This window comes from Esox lucius, chromosome 19 (assembly GCF_011004845.1).
Source record: "Esox lucius isolate fEsoLuc1 chromosome 19, fEsoLuc1.pri, whole genome shotgun sequence".
NCBI classification, from domain to species: Eukaryota; Metazoa; Chordata; class Actinopteri; order Esociformes; family Esocidae; genus Esox; species Esox lucius.
In genome coordinates, this window is record NC_047587.1 from 2,293,186 (window position 1) to 2,317,064 (window position 23,879).

General features: G+C 42.3%; 1 protein-coding gene across 1 annotated transcript in view; it reads right to left on the minus strand.

Annotated features, from left to right (window-relative positions):
• Nucleotides 1-1,077, minus strand: part of tle3a (TLE family member 3, transcriptional corepressor a) — a 44,847-nt gene extending 43,770 nt beyond the window's left edge. The window contains exon 1 of the mRNA XM_029114949.2: nt 1,058-1,077. The gene's annotated coding sequence lies outside the window, so the exon portion shown is untranslated. The remainder of the gene's footprint in view (nt 1-1,057) is intronic.
• Nucleotides 1,078-23,879: the final 22,802 nt, after the last annotated feature.

Genomic DNA, 23,879 nt, shown 5'->3' on the forward strand with positions numbered 1-23,879 from the left:
CCAACATTAAACAAAGGGGTTGAGTAGTGAACAAACTACCTCCGAAGTCGTAACATTTTCATATTTTTTTAGCCGACTGAATAAAGCACCCAGCAATTACAAAGGACATTTTAGTTGTTATACGTTAACTTTGGCTATTCTTTGAATGCTAAAGTCCGTGGTGTTTGATAAAACGTCAGAGAGCTACAGTTCGCCGGTGCTATCGCTGCTCAACCCAACTGGAGTAAGCTACATACATGAGCTAATTGATATCGCATATTACATAGGCCTACATAGAATGATGTTCTCCATACGTAGGTCTGCGCCTGCTTTGAATTATGTGCTTATATGCCGTTATGGTGTATTTCAGGTAATACATTTGAAATGGGAAGCATGTGAAAGAAAGACGAGTGATATTTGTTTCGTAGCTTCGTTTCCTGGATCATTTTCATTTTTTCTTTCCTAGCTCCAATAAATTATTAGGACAGTTCACAATTTTCTGAATCCAACAGTCGCATACGCATCATGGCCGCATTGTCTTATTATGACCATTGAACCATTCATGAATTCCTATTATATTATACAATTCCTGAATAAAAGTCTTCATTTATAAGCCCAAGAAAACGGATAAATAATGCATAGCCTAGGCCAATATTAGGTTTTTCCAAACTTGGTCGTAGGGCCTCCCAAGTGTACACGTTTTCGTTTTTGAGTTAGCAGTTAAGGCTGTATCAAAGAATTAACTCATCATCATCCTGGAGAGAAAAACAAAGTACGTTTACATATTCTTAAAAGTTTACGAACTAGCAAATACATTATTCATTTACATATACGTTATTCATATTTTATCAAGATTTAAATATAATAAATACATTAAAATGTCTAATTTGGCAAAGTTTGCAAGAAGTGCAAAAAAAAATATTTTCAAATGTATTTAGTATTGTTACATTTTGTAAATGTTAAGTATTTTCCCACTTGGGACATACTAGATCGTTGTATAATGCTGTTTACTAAACTGCACAGCATCTTAACAGCATAATAGATCAGGGTGCACATTTATCAACATCTGGATATTTACCGAGATCGAGCTTTAGGGAATAAAATGATTGTTCAGGGTCTGATCCGCGTGAACAACATCAGCCTCCCATGTCTGAGCTCGCGCTGAGCTCTACAGTGCAGCTCTGACCCACGTGGGATCCCGTTGCGGCTTTACAGCTCCTCGTCCAATGGCTGCGCAGCACTCCTATAAGCTGGCCTACCATTGGTCGGGGGATGTCGAGCCTGTCATTCAAGAGCTAGGCTGTCAATCAAGACCACGCGGGGTCAAACGCTGACAAATGCATGTGCTTCTTGGTCGGGACTCACTTCTGGCAATAGTGGGCTGGAATGGATGCTTAATTAGCTTAGAATGGCTTTCCTCTCTAGTTCAAACAATCTATTTTGTTACCACCGCGTGGTAACGAGAGCCTACATTAAACAAAGGAAAAAGCAGCATGCAAACACTTTGTAACAAGCAGTAGTGTCCTAGTGGTGTTTTTTTTGTTCACTGACAGCACACACAAGCCTGCATGAAAAACATCAATTTGCTGAATTAACATGACGGAATAATACTCTGTTAATATAGTTAAAACCTGAATATGATTAAGTGCCACTAACACTAAAACGAGCAACGGAATAATTAATAGGGGTGATAATTCCAGTTGGTGCATACCATGAGATCCAATATACAGTATTTTGAGTTGATAGGATACAATATGTATGGTACGTTCAATCTCCCTTCAAACTGTATATTAAAAGGGACATTTTTGGTATGGAGTCCTTCCAACCAAATTCACTAAACACCCTTCTGCATATTTCATGTGCAAACTGTCAAAATCATAAGGTTAATATCTCCCTGCAGATGACGGATGATCTGGTTTAGCAGATTTTTGTGGTGTGGCTCAGGACACCGTGAAATACAGTAGGATGTGAGAATGGCTTGAAATCCGGAGACCAGCAAGGGAAGTGGAATGTGTGTGTTCTAGTCTGAAGCCAGCGTCATCAACGAGCCAGTGAGGATTAGGTGTGATGTGTGTGCAGGACTATATTTCCGAGGTGCAGAGGGGAAAAAGTGCACTGGGAGAAACTCAAGTACTCACTCACCGGGGCCAACACTCTACTGAAAGGTATGGGACGCCTGCAGGAGATTAAAGGCAACCAAAGGGCCCAGCCCAGCCCCAGAGGGGTAGATCAGGGTCCCTCCCTGCACCTCCCAGCTCCACCTCCCAGACCAGCCCCAGGGTGGTAGTAGACCAGGGTCCCCCATCCACCATCCAGACCTTCCACCCACCCAGACCTCCACCATGTTTATTTACACAGAGACCCCATTTACGGAGTCCCACCCCTAGCTCCAACCATGACCCTAGCTCCAACCTCCACCTCCCAGCTTGACCCCCAGGCATAGTTCCAACCTCCACCACCTAGCACCAACCTCCACCCCTCACTTCCAACCTCCATCCCCCAGCTCTACCTCCACCCCTCAGCACCAACCTCCACCCCTCAGCACCAACCTCCACCCCATAGCTCTACCCCCCAGCTGATATTGGTGATGTATAGTCTATTTGCAGATGTCTGAGCATCAGATTTTATTCAGTCTCATCACTCAAAAGACTGCGGTCCAGTCCTTGACAGTAATAATTTGCCCTCAAGCAAAGGGTGTAGGTTTTCACAACAGTGGGCGTAGGGTTGTTGCTGCAGTATTCAGAATGTGTGGAGATCCCGATCGTCTGGCTCCACGAGCTAATTAGTGTTTCAGTGTTCCAGGTAATGAAGGACTAGGGTTCTTTCCCACTCTGGGCCGGTCATGACTCTTCAGGCCTTGTTCCCACTCTGGGCCGGTCCAGGCCCTGTTCTTGTCATGGGTGAGTTGATAATTTAATGGTGCATATTCCCCCACAATCATACACGGACAGACTGATAGAATAGGGATTATCTCACTCCCACATATTTTTTGTGTCCCTTTTTGTGTCATTATATATGACTGTGTAACGTATTGCGTATTGACACAACTACAACTTGGAAGTTTCCTCCATGTTCTAGCTTCAATCAATCAATCACATTTATTTATAAAGCCCTTATTTCATCAGCAGATGTCACAAAGTGCTTTTACAAAACACCTGGCCTTAAACCCCAAGGAGCAAACAACAGTAGTGTTGAATTTCAGTGGCTAGGAAAAACTCCCTATGAATGCCAAAACTGTAGGAAGAAACCTAGAGAGGACCCAGGCTCAGAGGGGTGACCAGTCCTCTTCTGGCTGTGCCAGGTCAACATATTATGATTACAATTGTAATAATTGTAAATGCGTGTGGGCTGAGTCCAGAGTCTATTTAAACTTAGTCCAGGTCAGAAGCATGACCAGATGGACAAGGAATGGGACAACACGAGGGAGGGGGAGGTGTCAGCACAGTGGCAGCTGTCAGGCATCGTCTTGATCTGCAACACAACCAGGAGGACTCTGGACAGGGACAGCAACAGGGAAAGGTGTTCTGACATATTTTAGAGGATTGGGTGCTTCCAACTTTGTGGCAATAGTTTGGGGAAGGCCCTTTCCTGTTCCAGCATGGCTGTTCCCCTGTGCACAAAACAAGGTTGATAAAGACATGGTTCGATGAGGTTGGTGACGAGGAAGTCAAGTGGTCTGCACAGGGCCCTGACCTCAACCCCACCGCACACCTTTGGGATGAACTGGAACGGCGATTGTGAGCCAGGAGACCTCACAAATGCTCTTTTGGCTGAATGGACTCCATATTAATGCCCATGGTTTTGGAATGGGTTGTCTAACAAGCTCATATTGGTGTGTTGGTCAGGTGTCCACATACAGTGGATATAAAAAGTCTACACACCCCTGTTAAAATGCCAGGTTTTTGTGATGTAAAAGAATGAGACAAAGATAAATCATGTCAGAACCTTTTCCACTTTTAATGTGACCTATAATGTGAACAATTCAATTGAAAACAAACTGAAATCTTCCAAGGGGAAAAATGAAAAATAAAAACCTTACAATAACATGGATGCATAAGTGTGCACACCCTCTTATAACTGGGGATGTGGCTGTGTTCAGAATTAACCAATCACATTCAAACTCATGTTAAATAGAAGTCAGTACACACCTGCCATCATTTAAAGTGACCCTGGTTAATCACAAATACATTTCAGCTGTTCTAGTAGGATTTTCCTGACTTTTTCTTAGTTGCATCTCAGAGCAAAAGCCATGGTCCACAGAGAGCTTCCAAAGCATCAGAGGGATCTAATTTTTGAAAGATATCAGTCAGGAGGAGGGTACAAAATAATTTCCAAAGCATTAGATATACCATGGAACACAGTGAAGACAGTCATCATCAAGTGGAGAAAATATGGCACAAAAGAGACATTACCAAGAACAGGATGTCCCTTCAAAATTTATTAAAAGACAAGAAGAAAACTGGTCAGGGAGGCTTCCAAGAGGCCTACAGAAACATTAAAGGAACTGCAGGAATTTCTGGCAAGTACTGGCTGTGTGCTACATGTGACAACAATATCCCGTATTCTTCATATGAATGGGCTATGAGGTAGGGTGGCAAGACGGAAGCCTCTTCTTACAAAGAAAAACATCCAAGCCTGACTGAAATTTGCAAAAACAAAAGCATGTGGGAAAGTGTGTTATGGTCTGATGAAACCAAGGTTGAACTTTTTGGCCATAATTCCAAAAGGTATGTTTGCGCCAAAACAACACTGCACATCACCCAAAGAACACCATAACCACAGTGAAGCATGGTGGTGGCAGCATCATGCTTTGGGGCTGTTTTTCTTAAGCTGGACCTTAGTTAGGGTTGAGGGAATTATGAACAGTTCCAAATACCAGGCAATTTTGGCAACAAAACCTTCAGGCGTCTATTAGAAATCTGAAAATGAAGAGGAGGTTCACCTTTCACCACGACAACAACCTAAAGCATACATCCAAATCCACAAAAGCATGGCTTCACCAGAAGAAGATTAACATTTTGGAATGGCTCAGCCAATGCACAGACCTGATTCCAATTGAACATCTGTGGAGTGATCTGAAGAGGGCTGTGCACAGGAGATGTCCTCGCAATCTGACATATTTGGAGCACTTTTGCAAAGAAGAGTGGGCAAATATTGCCACGTCAAGATGTGCCATGCCAATAGACTCCTACCCAAAAAGAGTGCTGTAATAAAATCAAAAGGTGCTGTGCACATATGCAACCAGGTTATTGAGTTTTTTATTTCTTGTTTTTCCCCCTCAAAGATTTCTGTTTCTTTTTCTATTGAATTGTTACATTAAAGGTGGAAAAAGTTCTGACATGATTTATCTTTGTCTCATTCTTTTACATCACAAGAACCTGGCATTTTAACAGGGGTGTGTAGACTTTTTATATCCACTGTACTTACAATTCACAACCAAATTCACATAGCCCACTGTTCATTACTAGTTCATGTCACTAGTTAAGGGGAAAATGTATACTGCAAAAACAAGGATATTAAAATGGATGTTATGATAAATGGAGAGTTTAGCGTCTAGTGTGAAATTACATGGAACAAATACAGGGTGAGGTGGTGCAGAATGGATGTAATGAATTTCTTTATTAGCTAAGCTAGATTGTTAGGTCAAAAATGAAATTACATCTAAATAGAGTAGCAGTGAAATGCTTAACAATTGTTTCTTGCATCTTTTTAAAATGGACAACATTTCTGAAGTCCTGGGTCCTTATGTCCTTTTTAGAGGACATATTATATTAACCAAATAAATATTTTAAAACCAAAAAGTGTATATGTTGTTGTAATAACTCTAAGCAATTCAAATATGTAATAAAAACAGAACTGAACTACATTTCCTCCCTGGGTCTGAGGATTACATTACCTAGTAATAATGCTAAGAACACTTCCATTCATAGCAAAGTCCAGGTTTGGGTTAAGTGACTTATTCAGTGTTATTTCCACCTTGCTGCCTCAGTGATTGGAACCAGTGACCTTTGTTCTCTGGACAACCCCTTGCGCCGGATGTCTAGGCTACCCTGGCATCCAAACGTTGAGTCCCTGTCAAAGGAGCAAGAAAGTGAAGTATAACACAGGCCACAACTCCCTAGAATACTATGTAAATATTTTGGATGCTTATTATATTTTGTAACGGGGAGAGACACAAGGAATGTACATAGAGTTCAGGGCCCAGGAGGGTGTTTTATTAACTGTAACAGGGTGTAACAGAGTGTGTTGAGGGTGTGTAGAGGGCACAAACTGATTTTTGTGGATTGTGTTCGCTGCACATATATTTTATAATTTCCATACGAATATACATATGCTTGCCTCATTGCTTAGACACATCTCATCGTTGTCGATCATTACGCCTTCATTGTTAACTTATGTTGTTTACTTACCCACGGCACCCATCTTCACACAGTAATGGCACATGTTCATTATGTTTCTGATTACACTGGGATTTATGTGTTGACAGTGCATCACTGGCTTACTGGGTCTTTCCAGCAGAAGATCTTGGTACTGGAAGAACTCTTTGCAGTTAGTTTTCCCAGCGCATAGTGTATTCTACACTATCTGGAGTTATCTGTCCTGTACAGAAATGGTTACTCATCAGACTAATCTTTGTTACCCAGAAGTGAAATATAAATTGTGAAACTATGTCATTTCCTGTTTTCTAGTTTTAACAGCTAACATACATGGCAACTTTTGTTCAATGCAAAGTAATCTCCCCCATGGGCAAATCTCTCCTGCAGATTTCACCTAAGTTTTCATGGGCTTAAAATATCTTCAAGATAAAGCCAATTATAATGTCAGAATCTAGATTAAATCATTTCTCATCAAGAATACAGGCTTGAAATCACAGCACCAGTTATTGCCTGTGCTCCATCCATTTGACTGATCTGACAAAAAAAGAAACTACTACTGTTTATAATAAAATTATTATTTGAGAGTGTATTGTGGTGGTTGAGTGGAGGAACCAGGCGCAGGCACCGAATGCAAAACATTAACAGATATAAAGTCAAGGGCTGAAGTATAACAGCAAAACGAAACTAAGCCTCATCAGCTACGTGCGACACACAGCGACAATAACCGACAGCTGTGGGAAGCTGAGGGGAAACATTCAAACACTGGTGGGATGATTGGGACCTGGTGTGCGTGATTATGGGAGCCAAGACAATGAATGAGTCCGGGTGAGTTCATGAAGGGACGGGAACCGGGAGTGCACGGCACAATGGCGCTACTCATCACTGTACCGTGACAGAGAGGCTGTTGCCATGAAACCTTTGGGCATATCACTGTCCACCGGAAATATTCAGACTGTGATCAATGTCAATGGGATGAGTATTTTTTATCTAACAGGAAAGATAAATTCACACATGAATAGTTTTTCACTGGCTGGACCACACTCAAACTGGGCCCTTGGCAGGAGCCTCAGTCAGGCAACAGGAGGGAGACAAAGTCACTTGGTAATTAGAATGAGTAATTCTATTTTACCAGCAGCCATTCACTAATCAGCAACCCCCTATTATCATAATGCTGTCTGCCTTCTAAATGTCGTCTTCAGCTGGACTGTAACTACATCAAAGTCCTTAACCACTTGGACCTCTGCATGCGTTTAGTGTTGTGTGTTTGTTGTTATTGTCTTCCTTGTTTTGGTCTGTATTCCTAATGCAGCTCCTCATGCATGGCAACTATACATCACAAGCACATCTCTTCTGGGGCCAGCTGGCTGCTAACATCCTGCCCAGTGACAACTCCCAGTGGCACCTCCCATGACTCCTCCAAGTGACACCTCCCATGACTCCACCCAGTGATAACTCCCAGTGAGACCTCCCATTACTCCTCCCTGTGACACCTTCCAGTGACACCACCCATGACTCCTCCCAGTGACACCTCCCTGTGACAACTCCCAGTGACACCTCCCAATGACACCTCCCAGTGACAACTCCCAGTGACACCTCCCAATGACACCTCCCTTGACTCCTCCCAGTGACAACTCTCAGTGACACCTCCCATGACTCCTCCCAGTGACACCTCCCATGACTCCTCCCAGTGATAACTCCCATTGACACCTCCCATGACTCCTCCCAGTAACAATTCCCAGTGAGAACTCCCATTACTCCTCCCAGTGACACCTTCCAGTGACACCTCCCAATGACACCTCCCTGTGACAACTCCGAGTGACAGCTCCTAGTGACACCACCCAGTGACAACTCCCACTGACACCTCCCATGACTCCTCCCACTGACAATTCACAGTGACACCTCCCATTACTCCTCCCAGTGACACCTCCCAGTGACAATTCCCAGTGAATAGGCCTCAATAGTGCAGCTTTACTGCAAGGACAATGTCGCTTGGGACCCCATATTAGGGTGGATTACCTACTGTAGTACCTGTGCTGCTGCCAGATAAGTGAAGCCCTAAATTTACTGCAAGCTGCAGTGGACATGCAGCCAGATGAACAGGCATCAGGATCTCATTTCCACTCCACATGGGGAGAGGAAGCCCAGTGCCTGGGCAGTGGAAGCCTAAGGATTATGTATGGTTTGCAAAAGCTTCCAGAAATTGTGTTGTTCAAAAGGACTGCATGATGAAGTGAGTTATGCACAGGCGCAGTTCACAGACTTTTCCTCACATAAATAGAACGCGCCATTATGGCCCAGTGGAATCTGGCTAGCAGGAGCATGGCCCCGCCCACCTCCTTTCCTAGGTTCTGCCCACTCAGCTTCTGTACCTCCCTTTGGCACCAACAGATCATGGACGATCTTGGTTTAGTTATATCAAACTTTATCTTGACCCTGTCCCTCTCAAACTCTTCACACAGTTTAATCAGAGTGAAAAGAGACACTTTATGAGAGATGCTCAAGAGGACCCTTGACTTGGCAAACCCACAGAGTCACATCGTCACTCCACTCTCAGCTGTGGGAATATTCTCCTCCCTGTGACACCACGCAGTGACACCACCCAATGACAATCAGCTGTCAGCTGTGGGAATATTCTCATCCCAGTGACAATCAACTGTTGGCTGTGGGAATGTACTCCTCCCAGTGACACCACGCAGTGACACCACCCAGTGACAATCAGCTGTCAGCTATGGGAATGTACTCCTCCCAGTGACAATCAGCTGTTGGCTGTGGGAATGTACTCCTCCCCGTGACACCTCCCAGTGACACCACCCAGTGACAATCAGCTGTCTGCTGTGGGAATGTACTCCCCCCAGTGACACCTCCCAGTGACACCACCCAGTGACAATCAGCTGTTGGCTGTGGGAATGTACTCCCCCCAGTGACACCTCCCAGTGACACCACCCAGTGACAATCAGCTGTTGGCTGTGGGAATGTACTCCTCCCAGTGACACCTCCCAGTGACACCACCCAGTGACACCTCCCAGTGACACCACCCAGTGACACCACCCAGTGACAATCAGCTGTCGGCTGTGGGAATGTACATAACAAGACCGCCGATTACAAATACCTGACAGTAGCAGTGCTGTATATTTAAATGCAAATACATTCTTCTGTATTATCTATTTAAATAATATATATACATACATACATCACATCTGTATATGTATATTTATCTTCATAAAATATATATATATACAGCTCTGGAAAACATTAATAGACCATTGCACCTTTTTCTTTCCAAAAATGTTGAAAAGGAATGTTTTGAGTGAGGAATTTTGTTTAATTTGCAGTGGTCTCTTAATTTTAACTCTTCTGCTCCTCAACCAAAACCTTCCTTTTCAACTGTTTTTATATATATAAATGAAGTAAAAACATTGATCAGAGTTACATTGCTTTATAAACAAAACGTTTTCGGTAACTACCAGACCAAAAGTCACCATAGGATTTCCTAATGAGACTTTATGTCATCCTAATGAGACCTTATGTCATCCTGATGAGACCATTGGATCATAAGCTTGTTTGATTGCGTGGAAGTATAGTGAAGTTCTCTCCATGTCAATGCTGTTGCCGCTGTAATCCAGTTTGGTAAGTGGTTGATAGGATTAAACCTCCTTAGGACAGCGCTTTCTAATTCAGTTACATGGTTCCTGATTACATCCACATGATATGGTAATAACCTCACATGACTTCTGGAGCCAACTTGGCTCGGATGAAATAGGACCGCTCTGACATGGGAACGCTCAGCACAGAAAACAATACCTCAGGAATATCATTGGACATTTGCAGTCATTGTACACATACAGCTATGTCCAGAGTGATGTTAGTACAACGGCATGGTTACAATAATGGATTGTGTTTTTTGTAAAAATGTGTGATGTAATCATTTCATGCACTTCGTGGATGTGATTCATTTATAATGACAAGCACACAAATGTATTAACTATTATGTGAGTGTACCGTCATCTGCCAGGCCATCGGGATTGGAAGATTTAGCTCATACACGTTTTAATTTCAGGTGTTATGTTGAGGCTGTGATTTCAGGTGTAATCTCAGGGCTGTAATTTAGGGTGTAATCTCAGGGCTGTGATTTCAGGTGTAATCTCAGGGCTGTGATTTCAGGTGTAATCTTAGGGCTGTGATTTCAGGGGTAATGTAACTCCAGTAACTCCTCCCACTCCTCCACACTGAACGGACTTCACACAAGTGCTGCTCCAGCTGATGAGTGACAGACAGCTTTCTCTCTCCTCTCTCTCTCTCTTTTGTTTCTCTTTCTGACACTTGGCCATGTCTCCCATCTTTAATTTTCTGTGGAAATGACTACCACTATTGCTCTGCAGGGAGAGCAATATTACATTCTGTTATGAAGTTGGGGAAAATGTATGCATGTCAATATACTGTAAATATACAGAGAGAGAGGACCAGTAGAATAAATTGTCAATAAATGTGGAGGGCAGATCATGGTATCTCCGATTAAACATGACTGTCCTGTTCCCAATATTCATGTGCCACACTTAGAACCCATTTTAATGTGCAAATCCAGGGACATAGGTTTGATTTAAAATGTGATGGGGATAACATTTCTTGCAAATGCCCATGGTTTTGGAATGGGATGTCCAAAAAACTCATATACAGCGGATATAAAACGTCTACACACCCCTGTGAAAATGCCAGGTTTATGTGATGTAATTTTTTTTTGACAAAGATAAATCCTGTCAGAACATTTTCCACCTTAGATTTGACCTATAATGTGAACAATTCAATTGAAAAACAAACTGAAATCTTTGAGGGGGAAAAATGTGAAATAAAAACCTTACAATAACCTGGTTGCATAAGTGTGCACACCCTCTTATAACTGGGGATGTGGCTGTGTTCAGAATTAACCAGTCTCATTCAAACTCATGTTAAATAGAAGTCATTACCCAGCTGTAATTTAAAGTGACTCTGATTAATCACAAATAAAGTTTAGCTGTTCTAGTAGGATTTTACTGACATCTTCTTGTTGCATCTCAGAGCAAAAGCCATGGTCCGCAGAGAGCTTCCAAAGCATCAGAGGGATCTCAATGTTGAAAGATATCAGTGAGGAGAAGGGTACAAAATAATTTTACATCACAAGAACCTGGCATTTCAACAGGGGTGTGTAGACTTTTTATTTCCACTATAGGTGTTTTGGCCACATGGTATATATGCACTGGTGGACACATCTCTTTGATTCTATTAGAATAAGCATGAAAAATACTACCTTCAGCCATTTCATTTAATATTAGTTAAGATATTGCCTGTGATGCATGCTGTTAGTGAAGACTTCTGTATTTTAATGTGTGTGGCTGATATAATGTGATCTATATATACATGTTGCCTGTACTGTACTTGAATTTCACAACCTCACCTCCCAAGCTCCACCACAACCATCTGGTATGACTACACGGGTCTACTCAACATCCTTCTGGTTCTGCTAATAAACATGAACATTTACAATATGGGCTACACAGTATAACAGAAATAACTTTGTTAACATTTTATAGACTACTGCTATGCAGGAACATTTCACCTCAGCTCCACGATTGACCTATTCTCCCTGGCTGTCTGATCCTGCTGTATGTTTTTATTTATGGTTACAGAATCTATCCACCTCCATACACTCTTATTTTTAGTGTAATTAATTTGCCAAAAAGGAGGAAAAAAAACACATGAAACAAAATGATAGCATTTTTTTCTTCAAATTTTCTATAGATACCGAGATAATATCGTTACGCTGAATTATTTTGGCCACGATAATCATGTAGTGAAAATCTGATATCGTGACAGCCCTAGTACAGAATATGACATGAACTGCTTGATCTACACTGACGCCTGCAAAACCTGATGGCAATGATGAATCTAAGATCCACATTAGCATAGGCTGAAATGTCAAATGCAGCTACATGTAACGTTAGCTAACTTGTCAAGAGATCAACTATTAAGCTAGTTAGTTCGCTAGTAATATCTTCTAACTTCTCATAGCTAGCAAGCTGCAGCACTCACTTTGTTTTGCATAGAAAAAACACCTGTATGTCTAACTTAAATCTCTTCTTGGCTGGTGTCATCTCAGTGCTAGCAGTGAGGTGAACATTGTGTTAATGTGTTAGATTGTTTGCCAGTTAGCGAACAAAACATTAGCTAGCAAGATAATATATATTTTGCATAAATATTGTTGTTTTAAAGTATTGTTTTTAATGCATCCCAACCAATGGCCTTTTGTTGCCTCTGTCCCAATATTTTTTGTAATGTGTTGCTGGCATTAAATTCAAAGTGGGCATATATTTTTCAAGAAACAATAAAATGTCTGTTTCAACATTTGATATGTTGCCTTTGTACAATTTTCTATTGAATATGGAGTTTAGATAATTTGCACATCATTGGATTCTGTTTTTAGTTACATTTTATGCAGCGTCCCAATTTTTTAGGAAACAGGGTTGTACATACAGACAATTATTCAGATGAAATATAATGCCCACACACAAACACTGCAGATGCCCAAAATAATGTTTTCCTCTAGAATGTCTGCTAAATATCTTCAACAGACTGTGAGCGGTTCAATATTTCTTAAAAAGACCCCGAAGAGAAAGGAAATGACAGCAAATTAAATCAACAAATGAACACAGCTGACTGGCTCCTATGAGAGGCTGCATAAATAGGCCTCTTATTTTCAGTCCAAATGAGGATAGAAATTGACTTGCTTCCTTTCTTAAATCTCATTATTAGCCGCTGCAGTGCGGTGCCCTCCAAAAGTCTCCTATAAACTGCCGGCAGGCATCAACAAAACCATTAACATAACCAGTATGTGAGTCCGAAATGACTCCCCTTCCTCATTGCAGAGTACTACTATAGACCAGGAGCCAAAGGGCTCTCATTAAAACTGATGTACTACCTAGGGGATAGGGTGGCATTTGTCATGCAGGCAGTGTTGGTACCGCCGGCAGCCATCTTTAAACAAATGGTCTATTTAGATTTTGGTTGCATCCCAAATCACAAACTACTTTCCAACGTAGCATACTGCTTCTTACCGGAGCTAGTGGGGCTCAAGGCTGTACTAGTTCACTATATTTGGGATGCAGCATTTAAATCAGATTAAAGTGCACTGCTTGATTCATTTAGGAGCTGTTCTGTTCAGAAAAAAACATCAGATTTTCACCTCCCTCTTCTCGCTCTCTCTCCCCCGTCTCTCTCCCCTGTCTCTCCCCCATCTCTCCCCCACCGTCTCTCTCCCCCACCGTCTCTTTCCCCCATCTCTCCCCCACCTCCTTCCCCCATCTCTCCCCCACCTCCCTCCCCCATCTCTCTCCCCCGTCTCTCTCCCCCGTCTCTCTCCCCCATCTCTCCCCCACTGTCTCTCTCCCCCATCTCTCCCCCACCGTCTCTCTCCCCCACCTCCCTCCCCCATCTCTCTCTCCTGTCTCTCTCTCCCCTGTCGCTCTCCCCCGTCTCTCTTCCATCTCCCTCCCCCGGTCTCTCTCCTCTCTCCCTCTCCCGTCTTTCTCTCCCAGTCTCTCTCTCCCAGTCTCCCTCCCCATCTCTGTCCCTGTCTCTCTCCCATCCCTCTCCCCTCTCTCTGCCATTCTGTCTCTCTCCCCCATCTCTCTCCCCATCTCTCTCCCCTGTCTCTCTCCTCTGTCTCTCTGCTCTGTCTTTTCATTCTGTCTCTTTCTCCCTCTGCTCTTAGTTATTCAGCAGATTGTGTTCCATCTTGATCCAGAAATCCCATAAATAATAAAGGATTACACACCAATCTCTGGAAGCGGCTGGATTGCCGGCAGCTTCAAACACACAGATAAATAATTGTGGACCATCTGTGCTCCAGATTGGTTAGAACGAGGGTAAACAAAGAGCACCATCTACCTGCTAGCTGATAGAGATCACTCTCTCCCTCTTTCCCAGCCTCTTTCTCAATCTATCTCTCTCAATCTCTCCATCTCTCTCTTCCCCTCCCCCCTCTCTCCATTTCTCTCCCTCTCTTCCTCTCTCCATCTCTCTCTCTGTCCCTCTGCTCCAGTCATGCTAAGCAGCAGCAAGGAACGGAAAGAAAGCACAGTCGTACTGCAGACCAGACTATCTTGATGTTGGCCCTTGCTTGTTTCTTTATCTCTGTTGCTTATTACAGAGAGAATGAAAGACATGTGGGGGCAAGCAACTCATGAACCTTCCATAACAAAGATCTCATCTACATGAACTTACAGAGCCCACTAAGCTGGGAGCCCCAGGAGAGCAACAAATCAATAAAATGATGGGATAACTAAAAAAGAACAATTGGACACAGTTGGAAAGATTAAAAGAAATACGAAGCAAATTACAATGCTACCTTGCCATAAATAAGGAGTACACAGTGGAAGAATAGTTGACCACTGTGACAACATTTTCTTTTAGAAGTACAACCTCAGTGAGCTTTGTCTTGCCATCAAAAGACACGGCCACAAGCTGACCAGGCTCTCGAGAGAAGACAGACTATATGTGAGGGAAACCGAGCTGCACATCCTAACCTTATGCCAAATGTATGACAACCTTAGAGACATATACAATGTGGAGAACAAATATTTGATACACTGCCGATTTTGCAGATTTTCCTACTTACAAAGCATGTAGAGGTCTGTCATTTTTATTATAGGTACACTTCAACTGTGAGTGACGGAATCTAAAACAAAAATCCAGAAAATCACATTGTATGATTTTTAAATAATTAATTTGCTCTCACAGACGTGTACGTTTTTCTTTAAGAAGCCCTCCTGTTCTCCACTCATTACCTGTATTAACTGCACCTGTTTGAACTCGTTAACTGTATAAAAGACACCTGTCCACACACTCAATCAAACAGACTCCAACCTCTCCACAATGGCCAAGACCAGAGAACTGTGTAAGGACATCAGGGATAAAATTGTAGACCTGCACAAGGCTGGGATGGGCTACAGGACAATAGGCAAGCAGCTTGGTGAGAAGGCAACAACTGTTGGCGCAATTATTAGAAAATGGAAGAAGTTCAAGATGACGGTCAATCTCCCTCGGTCTGGGGCTCCATGCAAGATCTCACCTCGTGGGGCATCAATGATCATGAGGAAGGTGAGGGATCAGCCCAGAACTACACGGCAAGACCTGGTCAATGACCTGAAGAGAGCTGGGACCACAGTCTCAAAGAAAACCATTAGTACAACACTACGCTGTCATGGATTAAAATCCTGCAGCGCACGTAAGGTCCCCTTGCTCAAGCCAGCGCATGTCCAGGCCTGTTTGAAGTTTGCCAATGACCATCTGGATGATCCAGAAGAGGAATGGGAGTCTGGTCATGTGGTCTGATGAGACAAAAATAGAGCTTTTTGGTCTAATCTCCACCCGGCGTGTTTGGAGGAAGACAAAGGATGAGTACAACCCCAAGAACACCATCCCAACCGTGAAGCATGGAGGTGGAAACATCATTCTTTGGGGATGCTTTTTTGCAAAGGGGACAGGACGACTGCACCGTATTGAGGGGAGGATGGATGGGGCCATGTATCGCAAGATCTTGGCCAACAACCTCCTTCCCTCAGTAAGAGCATTGAAGATGGGTCGTGGCTGGGTCTTCCAGCATGACAACGACCTGAAACACAAAGCCAGGGCAACTAAGGAGTGGCTCCGTAAGAAGCATCTCAAGGTCCTGGAGTGGTCTAGCCAGTCTCCAGACCTGAACCGAATAACATTTTTGTTTAAGATTCCGTCACTCACAGTTGAAGAATACCTATGATAAAAAATTACAGACTTCTACATGCTTTGAAAGTGGGAAAACCTGCAAAATCGGCAGTGTATCAAATACTTTTTCTTAAATCATACAGACCCACAAAGAATTTGAGACTAAATCAAACATTGTCAAACTCCTGTATCTGACAGAAATACCGCAATGTGGAATCACTGCAGCAAGATTTATGACAATTAGTGAAACATAAACATTATGCATCAATTTATTTGTTTACCCTTGTCCTGTTTATTCATAACGATTTGCATATTTCTGCAACACTGTACCTACAGAAGCTTATAATAAAACACTGAACATACCTTTTGTGTAATTTGTCCTTAGTCCTTAGTATTTTTGTTGTGATTTTACTTTTGTTTTCATTGTTGTTATTTATTATATGTTTATTTTTTCCCTCTTGCATTGGCACTGTAAAACAATGTTTTCTCTTTCCAATAAATCCTTTAAATTGAACAGTAGAGAAAGGAAAAGAGCGGTAGAGATGGACCGAAAAAATGTTGATGAGTGAATGCCTCTACACACATTGTTTTCATTTTAGTTTTGTTTTCATTGTTTTTATTTATGATAAATTTTTTCTCCACTTGCTTTGGCAATGTAAAGAATTGAGTCCCATGCTAACAAAGCCTTTAACATTTAAACAAAAAAAAAAATATTCCAGAGAGGAGAGAGAGTGGAAAGGTGGGGTGAGAGAGTGGTGGAGTGGTGGATTGGAAGAGACTGTTAGTCTGTGATGAAGTGACTGACAGAAGCCATTGTGAGGTCTGAGGGTTAAGCTGAGCAGAACTCCATGTGTGCCATACAGACCACAGATCTACTGCTGGAACCTGTAATCCAGCCCACCACCAAAACCACTGCCGTTACACTGCCTCCTCAGCAGACAAAACCACCAAACCCCCACTGATTGTTGATGTGACCCAGCCATTAAAAACGAGAATTTGGTCAAATATTGAAAAGAGACTATTCAAGTTTAATTGTGGCTCTGGTATCATGTAGTCCCCCTTATTGACCTCCAGATTGACCACCCATAGGACATGGGGAACCAGGAAGATAGAGCTCAGCCAGGGGTGTGTGTGTGTGTGTGTGTGTGTCTGTGTGTGTTTGTGTGTGTTTGTGTGTGTGTGTGTGTTTGTCTGTGTTTATGTATTTCTGTTCTGACTGTGGTAGCAGAGTCTAGCTAGCTAAATGAAACTCCAGCCGAGGTACGACTGTTGTATGGTGTTGTACTGACGTCTCTCTGTCTCTCTCTCTCTCTCGCTCTCTGTCTCAGTCTGTCTCTCTGACTCTCTTGCTCTCTCTGTCTTTCTCTCTCTTTGTCTCTCTTGCTCTATCTGTCTTGCTCTTTCTCTTTCTCTGTACCACTTTGTCGGTTTTTCTCTGTCAATTCAGTTCAGTGGCTATGTTGGCATGGCACACATGTTTACATTCCCAAAGCATTTTCCATGTGTACTGAACCTTGTGTACATACAAATGTTTCTTAGGGATAATGACATTTCTACGATTGTCAATATTGTCTACGAACAGTGTTGTACAAATGTGCTAATTTCAAGTAAAAAGTGAAAATGTTTAAACCGATTAATATTGGTTTTATTTACAATGTTGCCTGAGCAGCAATTGTTGCCCTTTTCTCATTGCAATAGGTTTCAAATCTTAAGTGATTGCGTTACCCCAAACAGATTTTGGAAAATGTGATTGTTGATTTGTTTTAAAAGCTGTGGTTCTATGTTATCTATCGGAAAATGTAAGACTTTTCTGTGGTCATACATTGGGCAGGAGATTACGAAGTGCAGCTCAGTTTCCACCTAACGTTGTGGGCAGTGTGCATTGTGCCTTCCTGCTTTTCCTGGTTGAGAGAATGTGGAAAATATTAAACTAAACAAATACCCGTGAATGAGTAGGTGTGTCCAAACCTTTGATGGGTACTGTATGTATATATCTACACTCACCTAAAGGATTATTAGGAACACCTGTTCAATTTCTCATGAATGCAATTATCTAATCAACCAATCACATGGCAAATGCATTTAGGGGTGTGGTCCTGGTCAAGACAATCTCCTGAACTCCAAACTGAATGTCAGAATGGGAAAGAAAGGTGATTTAAGCAATTTTGAGCGTGGCATGGTTGTTGGTGCCAGACGGGCCGGTCTGAGTATTTCACAATCTGCTCAGTTACTGGGATTTTCACGCACAACCATTTCTAGGGTTTACAAAGAATGGTGTGAAAAGGGAAAAACATCCAGTATGCGGCAGTCCTGTGGGTGAAAATGCCTTGTTGATGTTAGAGGTCAGAGGAGAATGGGCCGACTGATTCAAGCTGATAGAACAGCAACTTTGACTGAAATAACTACTCGTTACAACCGAGGTATGCAGCAAAGCATTTGTGAAGCCACAACACCCACAACCTTGAGGCGGATGGGCTACAACAGCAGAAGACCCCACCGGGTACCACTCATCAAACAGAGGCTACAATTTGCACGAGCTCACCAAAATTGGACAGTTGAAGACTGGAAGAATGTTGCCTGGTCTGATGAGTCTCAATTTCTGTTGAGACATTCAGATGGTAGAGTCAGAATTTGGCGTAAACAGAATGAGAACATGGATCCATCATGCCTTGTTACTACTGTGCAGGCTGGTGGTGGTGGTGTAATGGTGTGGGGGATGTTTTCTTGGCACACTTTAGGCCCCTTAGTGCCAATTGGGCATCGTTTAAATGCCATGGCCTACCTGAGCATTGTTTCTGACCATGTCCATCCCTTTATGACCACCATGTACCCATCCTCTGATGGCTACTTCCAGCAGAATAATGCACCATGTCACAAAGCTTGAATCATTTCAAATTGGTTTCTTGAACATGACAATGAGTTCACTGTACTCAAATGGCCCCCCTCAGTCACCAGATCTCAACCCAATAGAGCATCTTTGGGATGTGGTGGAACGGGAGCTTCGCGCCCTGGATGTGCATCCCACAAATCTCCATCAACTGCAAGATGCTATCCTATCAATATGGGCCAACATTTCTAAAGAATGCTTTCAGCACCTTGTTGAATCAATGCCACGTAGAATTCAGGCAGTTCTGAAGGCGAAAGGGGGTCAAACACAGTATTAGTATGGTGTTCCTAATAATCCTTTAGGTGAGTGTATATCTATCTATATACAGTTCAATCTGGAAATAATTGGACACTGACACAAGTTTTGTTATTTTGGCTGTTTACCAAAATATATTCAAGATGAACAACAGTTAAATAATAAATATGGGCTTAAAGTGCAGTCTCACAGCTTTAATTTGAGGGTATTCACATCCAAATTGGAGGAAGGGTTTAGGAATTACACCTCTTTAATATGTAGCCCACACTTTTTCAAGGGACCAAAGGTAATTGGACAATTTACTCAAAAGCTTTTTCATGGACAGGTGTGGTCTTTGCCTTCATTATTTCTTCATCAACTATGCAGGTAAAAGGTCTGGAGTTGATTCCAGGTGTGGCATTTGCATTTGGAAGCTTTTGCTGTGAACCTATAACAGGAGCAAAGGAAGCTTTCAATGCAAGTGAAACAGGCCATCCTTAGGCTGCAAAAACATTATCCATCAAAGAGATAGCAGGAACCTTAGGAGTGGCCAAATCAACAGTTTGGTACATTTTGAGAATGTGCTGGTGAGTTCTGCAAGACAAAAAGGCCTGGACGTCCACTGAAGACACCAGTGGTAAGATCCTTTCATCCTTTCCATGGTAAAGAAAAACCCCTTCATAACATCCAACCAAATGAACAACACTCTCCAGGAGGGAGGCATATTAGTATCCAAGTCAACCATAGAGCAAATATAGAGGGTTCACCACAAGGTGCAAACCATTCATAAGCCTCAAGAATAGAAAGCCCAGCTAGCCCTGCAATGGCCAAGTCAATCCCATGATCTCGACCTGATCAAGCATGCATTTCACTTACTGAAGACAAAACTTAAGACAGAAAGACCCATGAACATATAACAACTGAAGACAGCTGCAGTAAAGGCCTGGCAAATCATAACAAAGGAGGAAACCCAATATTTGGTGATGTCCATGAGTTCTAGACTTCAAGCAGTCATTGCCTGCGAAGGATTCTCAACAAAGTATTAAAAATTTACATTTTATGATTGTGTTCATTTGTCCAATTCCATTTGAGCCACTGAAATAAGAGGACTGTCTATGAAAATGGTTGGAATTCCTAAACGTTTCATATGATATTTTTGTTCTCGGTTATTTCATTTCCCATCCATTGTGTTGGCATCATCTGTATGCCAACACACTGGATTGGAAATGAAACAACCGAGATCCAATTGTAGTGTAGACTTTCAGCTTTAATTCAAGGGGTTGAAGAAAAATATCATATGAAACGTTTTATGAACCATGTGTCAATATCCATATATTTCCGGACATAACTGTATATAAAGATCTCCAGTTACTTCCAATAGTATAAGTAACTTCTCGTGTGGGCTGCTACTTTTCTCAAAATATAAATAAGTGGGGCTTCACCAGATTGGTAATGTTAGCTAACAGCTCCAGTGAGTCATTGTGTTAGCAAATTGGCTTGTCACAGTGACATCCAGATGGTGACCATACTACAAGTTATTTCTCCCTCATCAATGAAAATAAACATTACTTTCTTTTAGAAGTTATAATCAGTACTGTGCTGCGGCTGTTGCTAGCTTTCCTGCAGAAACTAGCAAGCTGGTAATGGCTCCTGTCTTGGATGACTTAGTGAACTGAATTCATTTGTTTTACTCTAACTCGCAGTCGTGCAACATACGTCTCGAAATAAAAGCACCAAGCTTGTCCACAAGTCTTCTGTCTGTCTCCCCACACCTTCTTCAACATCTAATTTCTCCATGGCAAAAGAGGCAGCTCAAACATCATTATTACTTCCCGGGAGCTGTCTGGGTGGTTCTCATCCTTCTCAACACGAAAACCATGATGTTGTTATCTGTAACAACAGTACATCCTCACAGTGAGGCCCAAGTTGAGGCCCAAGGTGAGGCCAAAATAATTTTTAATGTGAAACACAGGTTCCATATTGCTGAAATTCACAAAAATTCACAATTCTGGCCCTCCAGGACCCTCCTGACCCCTAGACCAGAAGTGTTTTGGCCCTCCAGGATCCTCCTGACCCCTAGACCAGAAGTGTTTTGGCCCTCCAGGACCCTCCTGACCCCTAGACCAGAAGTGTTTTGGCCCTCCAGGACCCTCCTGACCCCTAGACCAGAAGTGTTTTGGCCCTCCAGGATCCTCCTGACCCCTAGACCAGAAGTGTTTTGGCCCTCCAGGAACCTCCTAACCCCTAGACCAGAAGTGTTTTGGCCCTCCAGGACCCTCCTGACCCCTACACCAGACATGTTTTGGCCCTCCAGGACCCAGCTCTGTCCCCAGACCTTGTTGTATAAAAAACAGTTGCTGATCTTTCAACAGGCTTTGTCATGCCTGGATGGCATCTGTGATTGACCCAGAAATAAATGGAATCCTCATCGATTCATTCTGAAATAGAAAACAAAAGAATACATCCCAAATATTTTACATAAGGCCCATTCCATTTCATTCCTCCAGTAAAGAAAAACTGAGGCGATGTGGTAACGTCTTTTTTATTGCTAGCGTGAAGTTCATGTTGTGCAGTGACAGCTACCAATTAAGTTTAGCTCTACTGTCGCTAGGCCTTTATTTCCTCCTGATGTCATTATATAAGACCTGACAACACCGCTGCAAGCCTCAGGGGAAAGAGGGGTAAACATCCGCTGGCTCATCTCCTCTCTTTAATTTTTGCACGTCTCCCTTCCTCCCTCTCCATTCCCAATCCCTCTCTCTCTTCTCTCACCCTTGTCCACTCCTTCTCTCCACCTCTCTCTGTATCCATCTAACTCTCTCTTACTCCAGAGACCGTAAGCCTTGTCATGGCCACTTGGGTCCTGTGTAAGGAGTGTTTATCATTTAGTCTGACGGATGTGTAAGTAGTGTTTATGGTTTAGTCTGACAGATGTGTAAGTAGTGTTTATGGTTTAGTCTGACAGATGTGTAAGTGGTGTTTATGGTTTAGTCTGACAGATGTGTAAGTGGTGTTTATGGTTTAGTCTGACAGATCTGTAAGTAGTGTTTATGGTTTAGTCTGACAGATGTGTAAGTAGTGTTTATGGTTTAGTCTGACAGATGTGTAAGTAGTGTTTATGGTTTAGTCTGACAGATGTATAAGTAGTGTTTATGGTTTAGTCTGACAGATGTGTAAGTAGTGTTTATGGTTTAGTCTGACGGATGTGTAAGTAGTGTTTATGGTTTAGTCTGACAGATGTGTAAGTAGTGTTTATGGTTTAGTCTGACAGATGTGTAAGTAGTGTTTATGGTTTAGTCTGACGGATGTGTAAGTAGTGTTTATGGTTTAGTCTGACAGATGTGTAAGTAGTGTTTATGGTTTAGTCTGACAGATGTGTAAGTAGTGTTTATGGTTTAGTCTGACAGATGTGTAAGTAGTGTTTATGGTTTAGTCTGACAGATGTGTAAGTAGTGTTTATGGTTTAGTCTGACAGATGTGTAAGTAGTGTTTATGGTTTAGTCTGACAGATGTGTAAGTAGTGTTTATGGTTTAGTCTGACAGATGTGTAAGTAGTGTTTATGGTTTAGTCTGACAGATGTGTAAGTAGTGTTTATGGTTTAGTCTGACAGATGTGTAAGTAGTGTTTATGGTTTAGTCTGACAGATGTGTAAGTAGTGTTTATGGTTTAGTCTGACGGATGTGTAAGTAGTGTTTATGGTTTAGTCTGACGGATGTGTACGTAGTGTTTATGGTTTAGTCTGACAGATGTGTAAGTAGTGTTTATGGTTTAGTCTGACGGATGTGTAAGTAGTGTTTATGGTTTAGTCTGACAGATGTGTAAGTAGTGTTTATGGTTTAGTCTGACAGATGTGTAAGTAGTGTTTATGGTACAGTCTGACAGATCTGTCAGATTTGTATGAGCAAAATCAATTCACTCACACAAATGTATTTTGTATGAGCACGATTTCAGCAAAATGTTTTCAGACCCTGACTGATTTGTTGTAAAAGTTGTTAGTCTGAAGAGAAAACTCCCTAGAACAAGTTCCTGTCGGACCGTGTAAGCAGAGCCGACTAAGAAGTGCGAATGTCTCTGACTGACTGACTGTCTACCCCTTGTTAAATAGCGTAGTGGTTAGAGATGCAGACCTGCAACCAATAGGTCTGGCGTTCATCTCTCGTCAAAACACAACCTTCGGTAGCTGTGTTATAGTATTTCTAAAATAAACCTGTTTTATATTATATATAAACCATGGTTATATTGCAAATATTTCTGGAGGATTTTCGAAGGACGCATCCGTGCATGCTTTTTGGGGTCATTCATGCAAGATCAAAACCCCTTGGGCAGTAAAAGAGTTGAGATGCTATACCGAAATGGGGCAAACATACAGCACTGTGGAGCAGTGGTTAAAGACACAGGCACTCATGTGGGAAACATCTGTTCAAATCCAATATGGGCAACAAATGTTTTTAGACTACGCCTTTGCCTGACCCCTGACCCTTTGGATTGTCTACCTTCTCTGACATCCCGTGTTACCAACCATGTACCTGGACCATGATACCTCCTACATTACTACTACTACCACCACTACTAATAATACAACCAACATTACTACTACTACCACCACCACTACTAATAATACAACCAACATTACTACTACTACCACCACTACTAATAATAAAACCAACAT